General features: G+C 31.6%; 1 protein-coding gene across 1 annotated transcript in view; it reads right to left on the minus strand.

The window, feature by feature from the left end:
- Nucleotides 1-7,001, minus strand: part of LOC117681347 (phosphonoacetaldehyde hydrolase) — a 58,768-nt gene extending 51,767 nt beyond the window's left edge. Inside the window, exon 1 of the mRNA XM_066072765.1 lies at nucleotides 6,991-7,001. The gene's annotated coding sequence lies outside the window, so the exon portion shown is untranslated. The remainder of the gene's footprint in view (nucleotides 1-6,990) is intronic.
- Between the last annotated feature and the right edge of the window lie 7,601 nt (nucleotides 7,002-14,602).

Below are 14,602 nucleotides of genomic sequence, written 5' to 3' on the forward strand. Positions count from 1 at the left end.
TGGATTTGATAATGCCAGCCAATTTTCAAAAGGGATATGAAAAAAAAGATAGAATGATGTACGTAGGGACTGATGTTGATTCTTATACGTAAGCTTTCATTTATTGGCATATGAAATTTTAAGACATCTTAGTTGTAAGAGAGATACCAAATTGTAAGTTCAAAATTCGGCTAAAAATGAAATAGAAAGATAAAATAGGAAGAATTACAGGCCTGAACTTTAGTAGCTTTAATAATTTATTAAGTTTCAAGTTCATGTTGGTAAACTTTTCCTGGAATTATGAGATTTAGTAGCAAGCCAATGGAAGCGAGGGGCCAAAACGAATGGGGAGAAAAAAAGGTTTAACAACATACTTAGTACATGTTTTACACGAGAAATTTAACTCTGTGATTCTATCTGTATTATTACAATTTTTGGGAGTTTATTTTAATCAACTCTCCTATGCAGTCAATCTGGCAAACCGAAAGTGAAACAGTGTTTAGACCTAAGCACAAATCATCACCGCTGACAAGTCTTAGTTCTTGAATATAATAGAAAAATTCGACGTAATGTATGCTGAAGCATTGTTTTTCAAGGAAACTTATCTATAAACACTTTGAAAATAGTAAAATTTTATATAATACGAACAATTTAGATATTTATGTAGTCTCATGTATTCCTACGCCAGACTTCAATATATTCTCGTTCAACCAAAAAGCTCGGCTGTCTCCGTAAATCTCCGACAAACAGAGAGGCACTTTTGCTTGTCGGAGATTAAAGGACACAGCTGAGCGTCTGGATGAACGAGACTGGAGTTCAATATCAATAGTGCTTGGATCCATACAATTATTAGAATTGTTTCGATTACTAATACATAGTTTGAAATCTATCTTTAAATATTACACAACATGATTCATATGGGGTTTCTCTAAATTCGTGTCTGAAATGTCTAATTAAAATTCATATTATAAAAAAGTGCGTAAATTAAATACAGACTAAAACTAATTGCCACGCAAGATAAGTTGATTTTAAAATAAATGATAATCGATAAAATCAACTCCCGTCAGTACTTCAGTACTTTGATTATCTTAGTTATCATTAGTTCAAAATTGTCTTATTTGATTTAAAAGAAACGAAATTTTTTAAACATCCTTTTCTGGTAATGGTGATTGTATAATTATTCCCTGTAAATTTACAAGTTTTAAAAACAGTTGACTGAAGGAAGTGAGATTCAAATTCAAAGTTAAATACACTTTTGAGGTGAAAATGGACACCTCCCTATTGTGACGTACTTCCTATCGAAATAAACAATAAAATCAAGTATCATTTTATAAATTATTTTCTTTCCAAAAATTGTTACCTATCAGCGTTTTGCGGTGGGATACAACATCATGAACTTCTAATCTGTAAGCCATGAATTTAAATGTCGCTGGGTTTTTTAAAAAAATTTAACTTTTCAAAAATATTCATATTTTGTACATATTGTTATTTGCAGGTAATAGTGATTCAGGATAAAATGTCCAAATTAGATATTTATTAATATTTACACAGTACATATGTATATTGAACATTGAATTGATTTTTATATTTTTTTTTGAATTTACAAGAAACAGATTAAACTGATCAACTAATAGATAAAACCCAAAACCTTAAGTCACAATCCATCTCTACCGATTTCATCTAATGAACTTTGTATCTAAATAGAAAGTTGACCGTCAGAGCATATTCATAAAAAAATAACAAATGATCTTAAGCAGCATGAAATGAAATATTTCAAAAGGGTTAAATGCACTTTATGAAATACATAATAATCCGTTAGGACCTGTTAATTAAATTGTTTAGGCTACTATTTTGCTTCTTAAAACCACGATTCAGATTCTCTTTTTCTGATTAAAAGATACTAAATAAAGCAGATGCCACTCATCAAATACAATTACAAACAAACTTATTTTGTCAATAGTATTGTTGCAATTATTACTTATGTATTTTGATTGAGTTTCATGAAAAGAAAATCATATTTATTCTCTTCAAAACGCAAAATGTGTCTATGCATTCAATATCAACTTAAAAGATTCATATTTATATCCAATACATGTTTCAGGCGTAATATGTTTGTGTAGTCAATTAACGCATTTTCAACTTTGTATTTTTCAGACGTGAGAAAACGATGACCTCTCGCTAACCGAGCTTAACGTCATATTAAAAACAGAATGTTTTGTGAAATCTTTTTAAACTCTAAAGCTCTTTTGCCAAAAATTGACCGAAAACATATGTTAATCATTTTTTTAATGAATTGATTCTAAATTATCTCTTCTATTATTGTATTGGGTAAATTTAATTTCGTTATGTTGGCGTTCCAATAGGCAGCCCATTGGTAACTTTAAGTGACGCCAAACCTGAATAAAGCATCTCAAATTTTTAGGTATCCTTCATTTGTGTATTAGGTATCTTGGATAACACATCAATTTTTTGTGGTCACGAATTTTATTTCTTGGGAATACAAGCAAATGTTCAATTTTTTGAACGATATTGATAAAATCTATCACACAAATTGTTTTCCTTTTAAAATCATCTCAAAATCTCAAAATCAAAGAGGGTTATTCAAAACTTACCATTGTATGAAAAGCAATACTGGAATATGGAAGGATCGAACAATTTGGCCAAAATTGTGTACGGTTACTTGTAACTAACGCATTCGATCTCATATGCTTTTAAATTACATTTCATAAACTCATCTATATTTGTGTTGTTAAAAATGAAACTCGGAGATCAATGTATCAAACTATGATTATACCTTTATTGTGTCTTAAAATGACGTCATCAAACTCAGAAAACAGTATTATTCACCTGTGTATTTTTGTTTAAGACCAGAAATGCTACTAATTTATGTTAACATGCAACTTATTTATGTCAACATGCAACTTAGTTATGTTGACATGCAACTTACTTATGTTAACATGCAACTCAGTTACGTTGACATGTGAGATAGATATGTTAACATGCAACTTATAAGTTGCATGTTGACATGAATATGTTGCATGTCAACATATTTACTAGTTTCTTGCATGTTAACATAACTACGTTGCATGTTAACATAAATAAGGTGCGTGTCCACATAAACAAGTAGCATGTCAACATATTTATCTTGCATGTCAACATAACTAAGTTGCATGTTTACATAAAAAGGTTGCATGTCAACATGTTTATCTCGCATGTTAACATAAATTAGTTGCATGTCGACATAAATAAGTAGCATATCACATCCTGGATGCAACATGTGGGCGAGTTTTGAGATTTTTTGAAATTTTTTATAATTCCCATTTGATTGCAATTTTCTTGCACGTCAACATAGTTATGTTGACAGAACTTTCTTGCATGTCAACATATTTATCTTGCATGTCGGCATATTTGATAGAAAAATAACTTGCACACAAGGGGCAGAGATATTCCTCATTACAATTAACGTTGTGATAAAATTGGATTTGGGTGGGAAAATGGAATGACCTGATTACCCTTGGAGTGGACTACTTCAGGGTTATATAAACAGCTGTGCTGTGGAGTCTGGGAGAGTCGTCTGTGAACAGCGGAGTAGAGCGGACAAGAAAGAAAGACAGAAAATAGAAAGATGAAAGAGAGCAGAGTTAAGAGGTAGGGTCAAGTAGAAACTAGTGGCAAGAGACCCAGGGAATTGAGGTGAGGTGTTTGGTGTAGTAAATATGAAGAAGATTGATACACCAAGTACCTCTCTCTCAATAGGAACCGGGTATAGACACACAGTACAGAAAGCCCATCTTACATTATTTGAAACTGCTTTTACAACTCATGGATACATAAGTAAGCAAGTTCAAAGATTTTGTGCAACAGTAAATAGATGTTTTAAATATACTAGTATATTACATAAAAAATCACTGTTAAAGTGTATCAAACTCAAATCAACCGATTTCAATTTCCACTCTTATGCTATATCAACTGGTTAATTAATGTCACAATAGTGAAGAATATTTTTGTTGTCACTTCTTATGTTATATTACAAAACAGAAATTCAAGTTAAGTTGGTGTTCACTTTCTTTTATTCTTTCTTTCTATCTTCTTTCTTTTTGTTTATAAAAACTGCTTGTGATTATTGACTTATCCCTATAATGAGAAATATATTTTGATAGATACACCACAATTTATTTAGCGTATCTAAAAGAAATATAAACTATTTTAAATTTATTGAAATATCATTTTCTAGACATGTTTTACTTAAGTCACTTTTCATCTCTTAATAGCCCTTCATCTTACTGAGCTACATTTGAGAACTTTGTTTTTTAGGCGCTGTGTATCGAGACATTTCACAGCATCGGACTTAACATATTTGTCTTGGTGGTTCTCCCTAGTTTTGAACCAGTTTCTGCCTGTTTGCTATGCCAGAGCGTTTCGCTCATTCCAGCGGTTCTAAAAACAATTTATCTAGAGTTTCGACAAATTTTGATTTCAAAAGGGAGATTTTTTTGGAAACAAGAAATAAAAAATACAAATAGGTTTGGGAGCTATAGAATCCCTATTTACACGTAAAACGAAAGAGTCAAATGAATGTTTATTATGTAACGCAGGATTAATAATATTAAATAGTAAAAGTAATCTTCATAATCTTTGGATCGTATGTGGAGTTTGGCAACTATTTCAACTATTTATAGTCAGCAATCGTATCATAGAAATGACAAAGAAAGTAAAGTTTTGTAATAGGCTGACAAATCTGATTTATACCTACCTGATAATACTCTAAACCAACTTTTATACCTAATTTATTTTGCGATAATTCGGAAATAAACTGGATCGCGGCAAGTAATGTTTGCGACCAAGATGCAGATTATCTGGAAAATAATAAACATAAAACTATTGTGGACTAGTTTGTGGCAAGAAATATTCGCGAGGTCAAGGTTCTAACTAGCCTCGCAAAAATGTCTCGCACGCGAATGAAAGCTAGTTTACAGAATTACAGTATATGTATATATATCTGTTTTTTTTTTTCAAAGGATCAAAATAAAATGGTACATTTGATTGAATATAAGTTTTAAGTGAATTCACTCTCACATAACACTTACATTAAGATTGCCTTCACATGATAAAACCACTATACTAACATGAAAATGCAACGTTAACAAATAAATTAACCACAGTCCAATATAAAATGCACTATTTGAGATGAATAACCATAGTATTATAGATGAAAAAAAACACACACCAAAAGAACCATCTTCACATGAAATTACCACAGCAAACCATGAACAATTTAAAGCACCATCTTTTAATAACCAAGTTACATATGGCAGCTGTGGCGATAAAATAGAGAATGTAGAGAAAAGACTGCCTGATAAATTATTATAATAATGCATCAAATTACAATTTACCTCATCCGTTACCTTAACTTAACCTTTCTTAACCCCGTTGATTAAGGACTGATTCAATTTAACACAAACAAATCAGTTTGTCGATTATAGAGACTAATATAGCTATTTTGATATGTTACCATGATTTCATATTGCTGAAAAAACCCATGAAAGAAGTTAACTAGTGGTTCATAGTTAAAGATACACTATTTTGTATCTATTGCAGCTGACTATATAAGGGTTTAAGAACAAGTGATCCTTAGCCAACTTACGTATCATTCTTTGGATCTACGCCCCCTAGTAAATTATGGAGGCTGGCAAATCAACAATTAAGCGACTCGTCATTTGACCCAGTTTTTTTTTGTTAGTTAATCTTATCCAACATCTAACCATCGCCGGGTCTCTTGATTTATCTATAAACCCTAAGAAAATTCATTACACGGTTTACAAAATCCTTGTCTGGTGAGCATTCCAGAAAAATATTATTTCTTTATACAAAAAAACCCCACACAAAACCAACGAAGTCTAAGATGAACAAAATCGGCGCTAGTTTTGGACTAACTTCCTCTTTGATTATCTTTTTCTTATGCATAATAATTAAATAAATTAATTCTATCTTAATAGTTAGCGAAAGTCCTTGATTCATGTCTATGTAATGCTAGTTGCCTCAAAATGTTTTTAAAAAAAATTCAGTTCAGAATATGTTGCTGCTCAATTCCAACAAGAAAACTGTTTTTCACAACAAGAAAGCTAGCCTTATACATGAATATACGTCGGAAAATATACTTATGTCAGTACAAAGATTCGTACAGAAACATATTGAACATATTATCGCTTTTTTTGGACTAAGATTTTAGTTAAGTACTTGAGTTGAAAATGAACAGAAACTTTATTTCTGAAGAAAACTAGCAAAGGAAATACATGTATAATGGTTCTATAAGCAAGATACCTAATTTGTTGGTAAACAAATTTATATATAACATGTGCATATCCTTGGTAAATGTTAACAATTAATTTTTTATAAATTAACAAACAACTTACCTGTAGAGATTTAGTAGCCCTTAACAAGGACTATAAAGGTAATTTGTACATAAATACAGTACTGTAATAATTTAAGTGATTGAAGGTTTTTTTGTCTGTCCATTACTGAGAAAGAAGTATTAGACTATGCATGACACCCTGATGGAAAAATGCACAATGGTGTCATGGGAAAACTGGATAGAAAATAAATCTGTTGTTAAAACCGTAGTTTGCATTTTCACCAAATATTCGACGTTAATTTTTGCAAAGGAGGCTTTTGTAACGCAATACCGTCAATCAAGAAAGTAGCACTATGTGAAACATGTGACACGGGACTCCAAGGATGCGCAGTAAGTAGTATCAGTTTCATTACATGGATTTTCATCTATTTGCTTTTGATAAAACTTATCAAAATACTTTGACACATTACATATGTGTCTTGTTTTGATCACAATGCACATTAACCCCAGAGAAAAGATCACTTTGCACGTGCTTTGTTATGTTATCTGTAACAAACATTTCTTACACGTAGACATAGTTTTGTGCACAAAAAGGGACGACACTATTTACATCTAATTTCATGTACCGGTAACCGCCACAAAAATTGGAGTATTTTGAATCTGAATTTAGGTTTTTAGTTGATCCAGTAATTTTAACAGTAATATATTACTTAAACGGAAATAGTGGTTGTTGGATATTTGATTTGAAAAGTAATCCTATTGAAGCTGTTGTCCAAATTTTCGGTCAAAATGAAGACCAAGCTGCATGCGCAATGAACCTGATTTATATATCATTTATCATACAGATACTTGGACTTTATGCTCTGCATCACAGCTGTCCCAAATAATTTTGACTCTTTGAAAAATTGACCTGAGGAAAGTTTTTGTAACGATGATTATTGTTTTATTTTTGATGTCGAAAAACAAAATTTAATTCATGATCGTGCCCCGTGTTTGGTGGAATCTTTTGATATCTATTTTGCATCAGACAAAACTGTCGCGGTGGTATTAGATTACTGCCGTCTATAGACAGTATAGTAAATCGTAGACAGCAGCATGGCACCATTATTAACGTCTTTTCCATTGTATTTCTCCCATCAATTTTATAATATAGGAAACAGTAGGTTTTCGACAAAGCAAAACAATTTGCCTCGTTTTCTATTGACTTTATCAACCCCATATTTTCAAAGGAACGATGATTTTTCTTTACTATTCTTATTATCCCTTTCATAGCTTGAGTCATCTTTGATCTTAATTAAATTTCACATTCTCTACTACAAACCAGACCCATAATACATGTAGCTACTCCTAATTATTTTTAGAAATATACATTATTAGTCATCCATCTTCTTATCAAATGTTTAAGGAAGAATTTCCCAAAAATATTTGAAAATGAAATTCTTAAGTTTTATGCATAAATATGGGGTTTAAACTAGATGCATGCATCAGATTGTCACACCGATTGACTGAGCTTTATCACCCAAGGACTAATGACAGGCTATTGCGTGATGATAAATATGCAGATCTTGTAATTATGGGCAGTATATAAGAGCAAATCACGGTAAACCCAGAAAGACTTCTATCATTTATTTAAAGTCGATTATCAATTTGCTGAACTGGTTCCTCTTCAGCCTAGCTATTTCATTTTTTAAAACTGGATATATGGTAAGTTTCAATGGAAATGAAAACACTTGTTTATTAATAACAAATATCGTTGTATTTGGCAACGACAAGAATTCTCGAATTGTACATACATTTTAAATGTCTTAATAATCGTTTATCACAGAGTGTTTGTATGTTTTCATTTTGTAAAATTTCTACAATCAATTCAAAAATTAGTTAAGAAATAACTACACTTAAAATATGATATATCATTTTTAATAAAAAAAAAATATCGAAAACACCAGAACTTGTAATTTTCTGTGAAGAATTTTCACTTTTTATTACGCTCTCATCTAATTTAATAATTTAATAAACCATTGTTATATTTTATCACTCGGTTTCCATTCAAATTAATGATTTATGAAACCAACATGTAATTTAATATCTTGTTTTTCTTAAAAGATGGAAGCGACTTCTAATCCAGTGGGCATGTTCACGAAAGTATCTTAAGATTCGTCTTAAGACATGTCCTAAGACATATCTTAAGACGAATCTTATGACCAATCTGAGACATATCTTAGGATGTTTCTCGAAGCTATCTCAGATGTGTCCTAATTTAAGACATCTTAATTTCAGTTTGTATGTATCCTTACAAGAAAAACAGTTTAAAACGATGATACAAAATACTGTTCTATACTTTGGAATGTATTTTTTTCAATCAGAAAACATAATTTGGGTACATATATCATAAATAGAGTGAATAAAATCGTCTTAATAAAGTATTTATATTTTCACATAAGTATTATATAAACTGTGCAGTGTGTTGAGCATTTGGTCGTTATTGATTTACGGTATAAGCGTTGTAACGAAGCGAGGGAGGGGGTGTTAAAAGAATAATACACGTACACATGTATATATATATATATATATATATATATATATATATATATATATATATATATATATATATATATCAGGCTTGGGGTAATGCTAAATGTAATGGTAATGCATTGCAATGCAATACATGTTTTTAAAGTAATGCTAGTAATGTGTAATGCCACAAAATTAGCATTACAAGTAATGGTAATGTAATTAATTACTTTCCAAAATCTAGTGTAATGCTGGCATTACATGGCATTACTTTGCATTACTATGCTTATTTATGCATGTTCATTTTTAGAAATGTGATGATAATGGTAATGCATTACTTTACTCATGTAATGGTAATGTAATGCATTACTTCAAGAAAATCAAGTAATGGTAATTTAATGCCCAAATTCATGAAGTAATGGTAATGTAATGCATTATTTTTCAATGCAATTCGCCCCAAGCCTGAATTTATATATATATATATATATATATATATATATATATATATATATATATATATATATATATATATGATTCCTGTGTGTCTATTTCAACTTTACGAAAACTCCCGAACTTTATATTCTTCCTCATCCCTTTCCCACTCGATCTTGTGTGTGTGAGAGAGAGAGAGAGAGAGAGAGAGAGAGAGAGAGAGAGAGAGAGAGAGAGATATTTCTTGTGACACATTCACTACATTATTGTTCTTTTGGATTTTTTATCTGCCTTTAATCCAATAAATGTAAGTAATTGTCTTCAATATTATGGAATTTTAACATGTAAATAAATACTTTTAGGAAAAGCTAATGTATGTAAATGAATGGTTCACACAGCATTCAACATACACTTGTAAAAGCACGTGTACCTTGTTCATGTTTTATATGATCAGCCAATGATATTGGTAATTGGTTTTAATTCGCGCCAGTCTTAAATTATCCGTGCGTCCAGTTCTGTCCAGTGCCTATTCATTACATTATACATGTTAAGCCAGTGAACCTAGCCACGTCATCAAGAAAAAGAAATCCTAACTTTTCTGAGGCTGAAATTCAAATCATTATCAAAGAAGTGGAGAAATGCAAAGGAGTTTTGTTTTCGAAACTTTCGACGGTAACGACAAACAACACAAAAAAGCGAGTATGGGAAGCAATTTGCCATTTTTACTAGTTAAGACACCTGTTAGGATGTCTTAAAGTTAAGATATGTTTTAAGACATGTCCTAAAATAGGACGGCTTCAAGAAACTGACTTAGGACTAAGACGTGTCCTAAGTGATGTCTGAGACATATCTTAGTCTTAAGATAGCTTCGTGAACATGCCCACTGGAATATTGACAGGAAAAACTGGAACCAGAACATCGCAAGGTTGGTGTGTAAAACGTCTTCGAATTTTGTTAAGCAATACTTAAGTTAAATTGGACACTTTTCATATATACATTTTTCCTTTTTATCACACAAAGCTTCACCAGGCCGAGTACAGTTCAAGTGCACCTGACTCTGCACCTTTTTAAAAATTATTTTTATGCCATTGTAGGTACAAGCCTATACCTTTATGTTATACAAAATTAACAACATATATTGTTGTTATATTAACAATATATGTAACGTACATGATTTGAAGAAATGAAATTTAATTATCGCGATAGTGTCAATGCTGAAATGGCGCTTACGCATCAGCATTTTCCTGTATTGTAAACTATACATAAAGCCGACTTAAAAATTATGCCTCTCTCATTTTTTGTTCGAGGTGGCAATACATTTTAAAAATAAGAGTCGGTGACAAGGCATAAAGAGAAACATTAAGCATTTAAAAAGTGTTATTCCGCTAAACATTAGGATAAGGCGTGTAAAATGCCTATAGACGGACGAATAAGATACTGAAAATATGATTTCTTTCATATGATTTGACAGAAATCAATTTCTACTTGGTATAATAATGAATTAATTATCCGGAAATATAAGGTTTTCATTCGAATACCTGTTTGTGTCACCTGCAGCAGGCATGTTCACGAAAGTTTCCTAAGATATGACCTCAGTGTGTTCCTAAGATATGACTTAGGAAAAAAGTTAGGAACATCCTAAGATCAACTTCGGACGCGTCTTAGGATGTAGCTCGACGGTAACACAGCTATAGGAACATCTTAAGTTAAGATATCCTATCATTATACATCTATTCTTATTTTCCACATTTATTCATAAAAATCGAATTTGAGAGACTTGTGCAGGGATAAAACGAACATGTTGCCAGAGAAAATTGAACGTGGCGGTAGTTACATGTAACACAATAGGCCTAAAACTAGTAATTTTAACGTATACATTTTAAAAAATTGCATTTACTTAGATATATATCAATAAACAATAACAACTTATAAATAGTTAAAAATACCAAAACAAAAAACCAAACCAAAAAAAAAACAACAACAAACAAACAAACAAAAAGAAAAAAAAAATGAAAAAAAATAAAACAGCACCCCTTTTTTCGAGGAAAATATGTATCAGGACAGAATTGGCTTACAAGCCAATATTTGTTTAAAAAACACGTGTCCTGAGTGTAAATTAACATTTGATAATCTTGTCATTTATGTATATGTTATACAATAAACATGCGCTTTTCATAGAATTTAACGTTACATGTAGAAACACAACCAATTTCCCTTTAATCTGCTATATATAGAATACACGATGGTAAATAAGAAATAAATTGTAGTATATCTAGAAGATTCAGAAATACAGTTTATTCAACATTACGATTTTTTCAAAGATTATTTTTTTCAGAATGAAGTGAGAAAAATTCAAATGATCAGGCATGGCTTATATAAACCGATGTTTTCCTTTTTAGCCAAGGAAATTTGAATAATCTTATCCAAAAGTAATCAAAACAATGAATGTTACTTACTTAGTGTATATTGTATATATTAAAAATTAGTAAATAATTTTTATTTGTCAAACAGAAACATGCAGTATTTGCGGGAAAAACTTATAAGCTTAATTTGTCAGCTTCCAGGCAAGCATGTAGCAACGGAGAAGTTTGGGGGGGGGGGGGGTTGGGTTACGGTCCCTCTCCCTTTATATTGATAAAATGAACGTACATGATAGAACAATTGACTACCCCCCCCCCCCCCCCCCCTCCAGGATTAGGAATTAGATGTATTTTAGAAATGCTGGAACTGTAAAAAATATTGCTTTATCTTATCTAGTTTATCGGTCATAGGAAAGAGCTTCACAACGGCCCCAATATCCCCCAAAACGTTATTATACAGCCTTAGGATGGTCTTAGGACAAGGTAAAACCTAAAGTTAGGACAAAGTTATGGCGTTTCCTAAATTTAGGAGAGCTTCGAGAAACAGACTTAAGACTAAGACGCATCCTAAGATGTACATAAGAAGCACCTTGGTCCTAAGATAGCTTCGTGAACATGCCTGCTGTGGGCATGTTCACGAAGCTATCTTAAGACTAAGATATGTCTCAGACATCACTTAGGACACGTCTTAGTCTTAAGTTAATTTCTTGAAGCCGTCCTATTTTAGGACATGTCTTAAAAAATATCTTAACTTTAAGACATCCTAACAGGTGTCTTAACTAGTATAATTGGCAAATTGCCTCCCATACTCGCTTTTTTGTGTTGTTTGTCGTTACCGTCGAAAGTTTCGAAAACAAGACTCCTTTGCATTTCTCCACTTCTTTGAGAATGATTTGAATTTCAGCCTCAGAAAAGTTAGGATTTCTTTTTCTTGATGACATGGCTATGGTTCACTGGCTTAACATGTATAATGTAATGAATAGGCACTGGACAGAACTGGACGCACGGATAATTTAAGACTGGCGCGAATTAAAACCAATTACCAATATCATATAAAAACATGAACAAAGTACACGTGCTTTTGCAAGTGTATGTTGAATGCTGTGTGAACCATTCATTTACATACATTAGCTTTTCCTAAAAGTATTTATTTACATGTTAAAATTCCATAATATTGAAGACAATCACTTACATTTATTGGATTAAAGGCAGATAAAAAATCCAAAAGAACAATAATGTAGTGAATGTTTCACAAGAAATCTCTCTCTCTCTCTCTCTCTCTCTCTCTCTCTCTCTCTCTCTCTCTCTCTCTCTCTCTCAAGATCGAGTGGGAAAGGGATGAGGAAGAATACGTACAGCGGAAAGTTTAAATTTTCAGAATTGTTTTATTAAAATAAATCATGTGATCCAACTTTATGCCATATATATGTATGTGTACATCTAATATTCCAAATATTAAATAGCTGCAGCGTGTCGTTGCTAATTCCACACAATGTGTTGTTATTTACTAGTATCAAAGTATTCAGCTTTCATTTGGAAAGTAATGAATGGATTTAAAGGAGAAAATTAAATTATCAATAAACATATTTTGTTAAATATTCAAAACAGCATATAACAATTGAACGTTTTGAAAAAAATATACAAGTCCGTAAATTCGTGGCCAAAGTCACACATGATCGTATAGTATTAAATAGCGTTCTTTATTGTGTCTAAAAATGCGCAGTAGTTAAAGCACATTAAAGTCATATTCTAATCTTATATAACTAGGGTTTTCATGATGGTTGTGGGTTTGATAATCAAAATTTAAGGCAATATTATTTTCTAGTCGTTTGTTAAATATATTATAAAACTGAATTGTTTGAAATTGTGTTTTTGCAAATTTGTATTATAAAATATTTGAATATGCAGCGTATCTAATTAAGTGGAGAAATCAAAAGTGTATTTTACGACTAAACCGAGTAGGCATTTGCGCTATTCTACCCAACCCCCCCCCCTCCTCTTTCTTCTAAGTATATACCGCAAAATGCCAAATTACTGAGAAAAAAAATAACTTTGATAAAACCAGTAGGTCGACATTTTTTTTAATTTAATGATTTGGTAACTTTAACCTGTAGTTTTTATATATAAAAAAGAAAGAAAGAAAAAGAAATCCGTATGGTAGATAAACAAACAAATATAGGGAAAATGTGAAAATTTACCGTAGTTTCCCACAGATCCAGTAAAAATGATAACTTTCGAGACGCCCCCCCCCCTAAGAAGCCGGAGTGGTAAATAGATTTTCATATCTAAACATAATTGATATAGAAGCAAGAAATTTTATCAAAATATCTAGGGTAGTTATGATTAGACTCGTCTTGATTAGATATCACTAGTGTTAAAAATTGTTTCATATCACATTAATAATGTCACAATAGCTTCTTAGGTTTTACTGTTGAATTAATGTTGTGATCTTTCGTATTTGAAATAAAATAGCAATATTAAACAGTGATTTACACCTAAACATGATTTGCGAGGGTATATAACTTTTGTTAAACACGATGTGCTTTTTCATTTAAAGAAAACCATGCGCAAACCCAGAAATTTTTTCCAGGTCGGGGGTCTGAGGTACACTTTTGGTACTTTTTAAAATGCAATTTAAAGAAATTTGAACTTTGCAGGGGAAAGAGTGGTCTGGACCCCCTTTACCCCCCCCCCCCCCTCCTCCTCTAGATCCGCGCATGGTAAACGTAGAACTCGTTGGTTCATGTTCAAAGAACGGAAAGTACTAAAAGACGGGATCTTAAAAGTTTGAATTAGTAATTGTCTACATTTTCTTTAAATATGCTTTTAAAAATATCAGCAGGCATGTTCACGAAGCTATCTTAGGACTATGGTATGTCCTACGTACATCTTGGGATACGTCTTAGTCTTAAGTCTGTTTCTCGAAGCTCTCCTAAATTTAGGAACCGCCATAACTTTGTCCTAACTT

The sequence above is a fragment of the Magallana gigas genome, chromosome 2, assembly GCF_963853765.1.
Source record: "Magallana gigas chromosome 2, xbMagGiga1.1, whole genome shotgun sequence".
In the NCBI taxonomy this organism is placed as follows: Eukaryota; Metazoa; Mollusca; class Bivalvia; order Ostreida; family Ostreidae; genus Magallana; species Magallana gigas.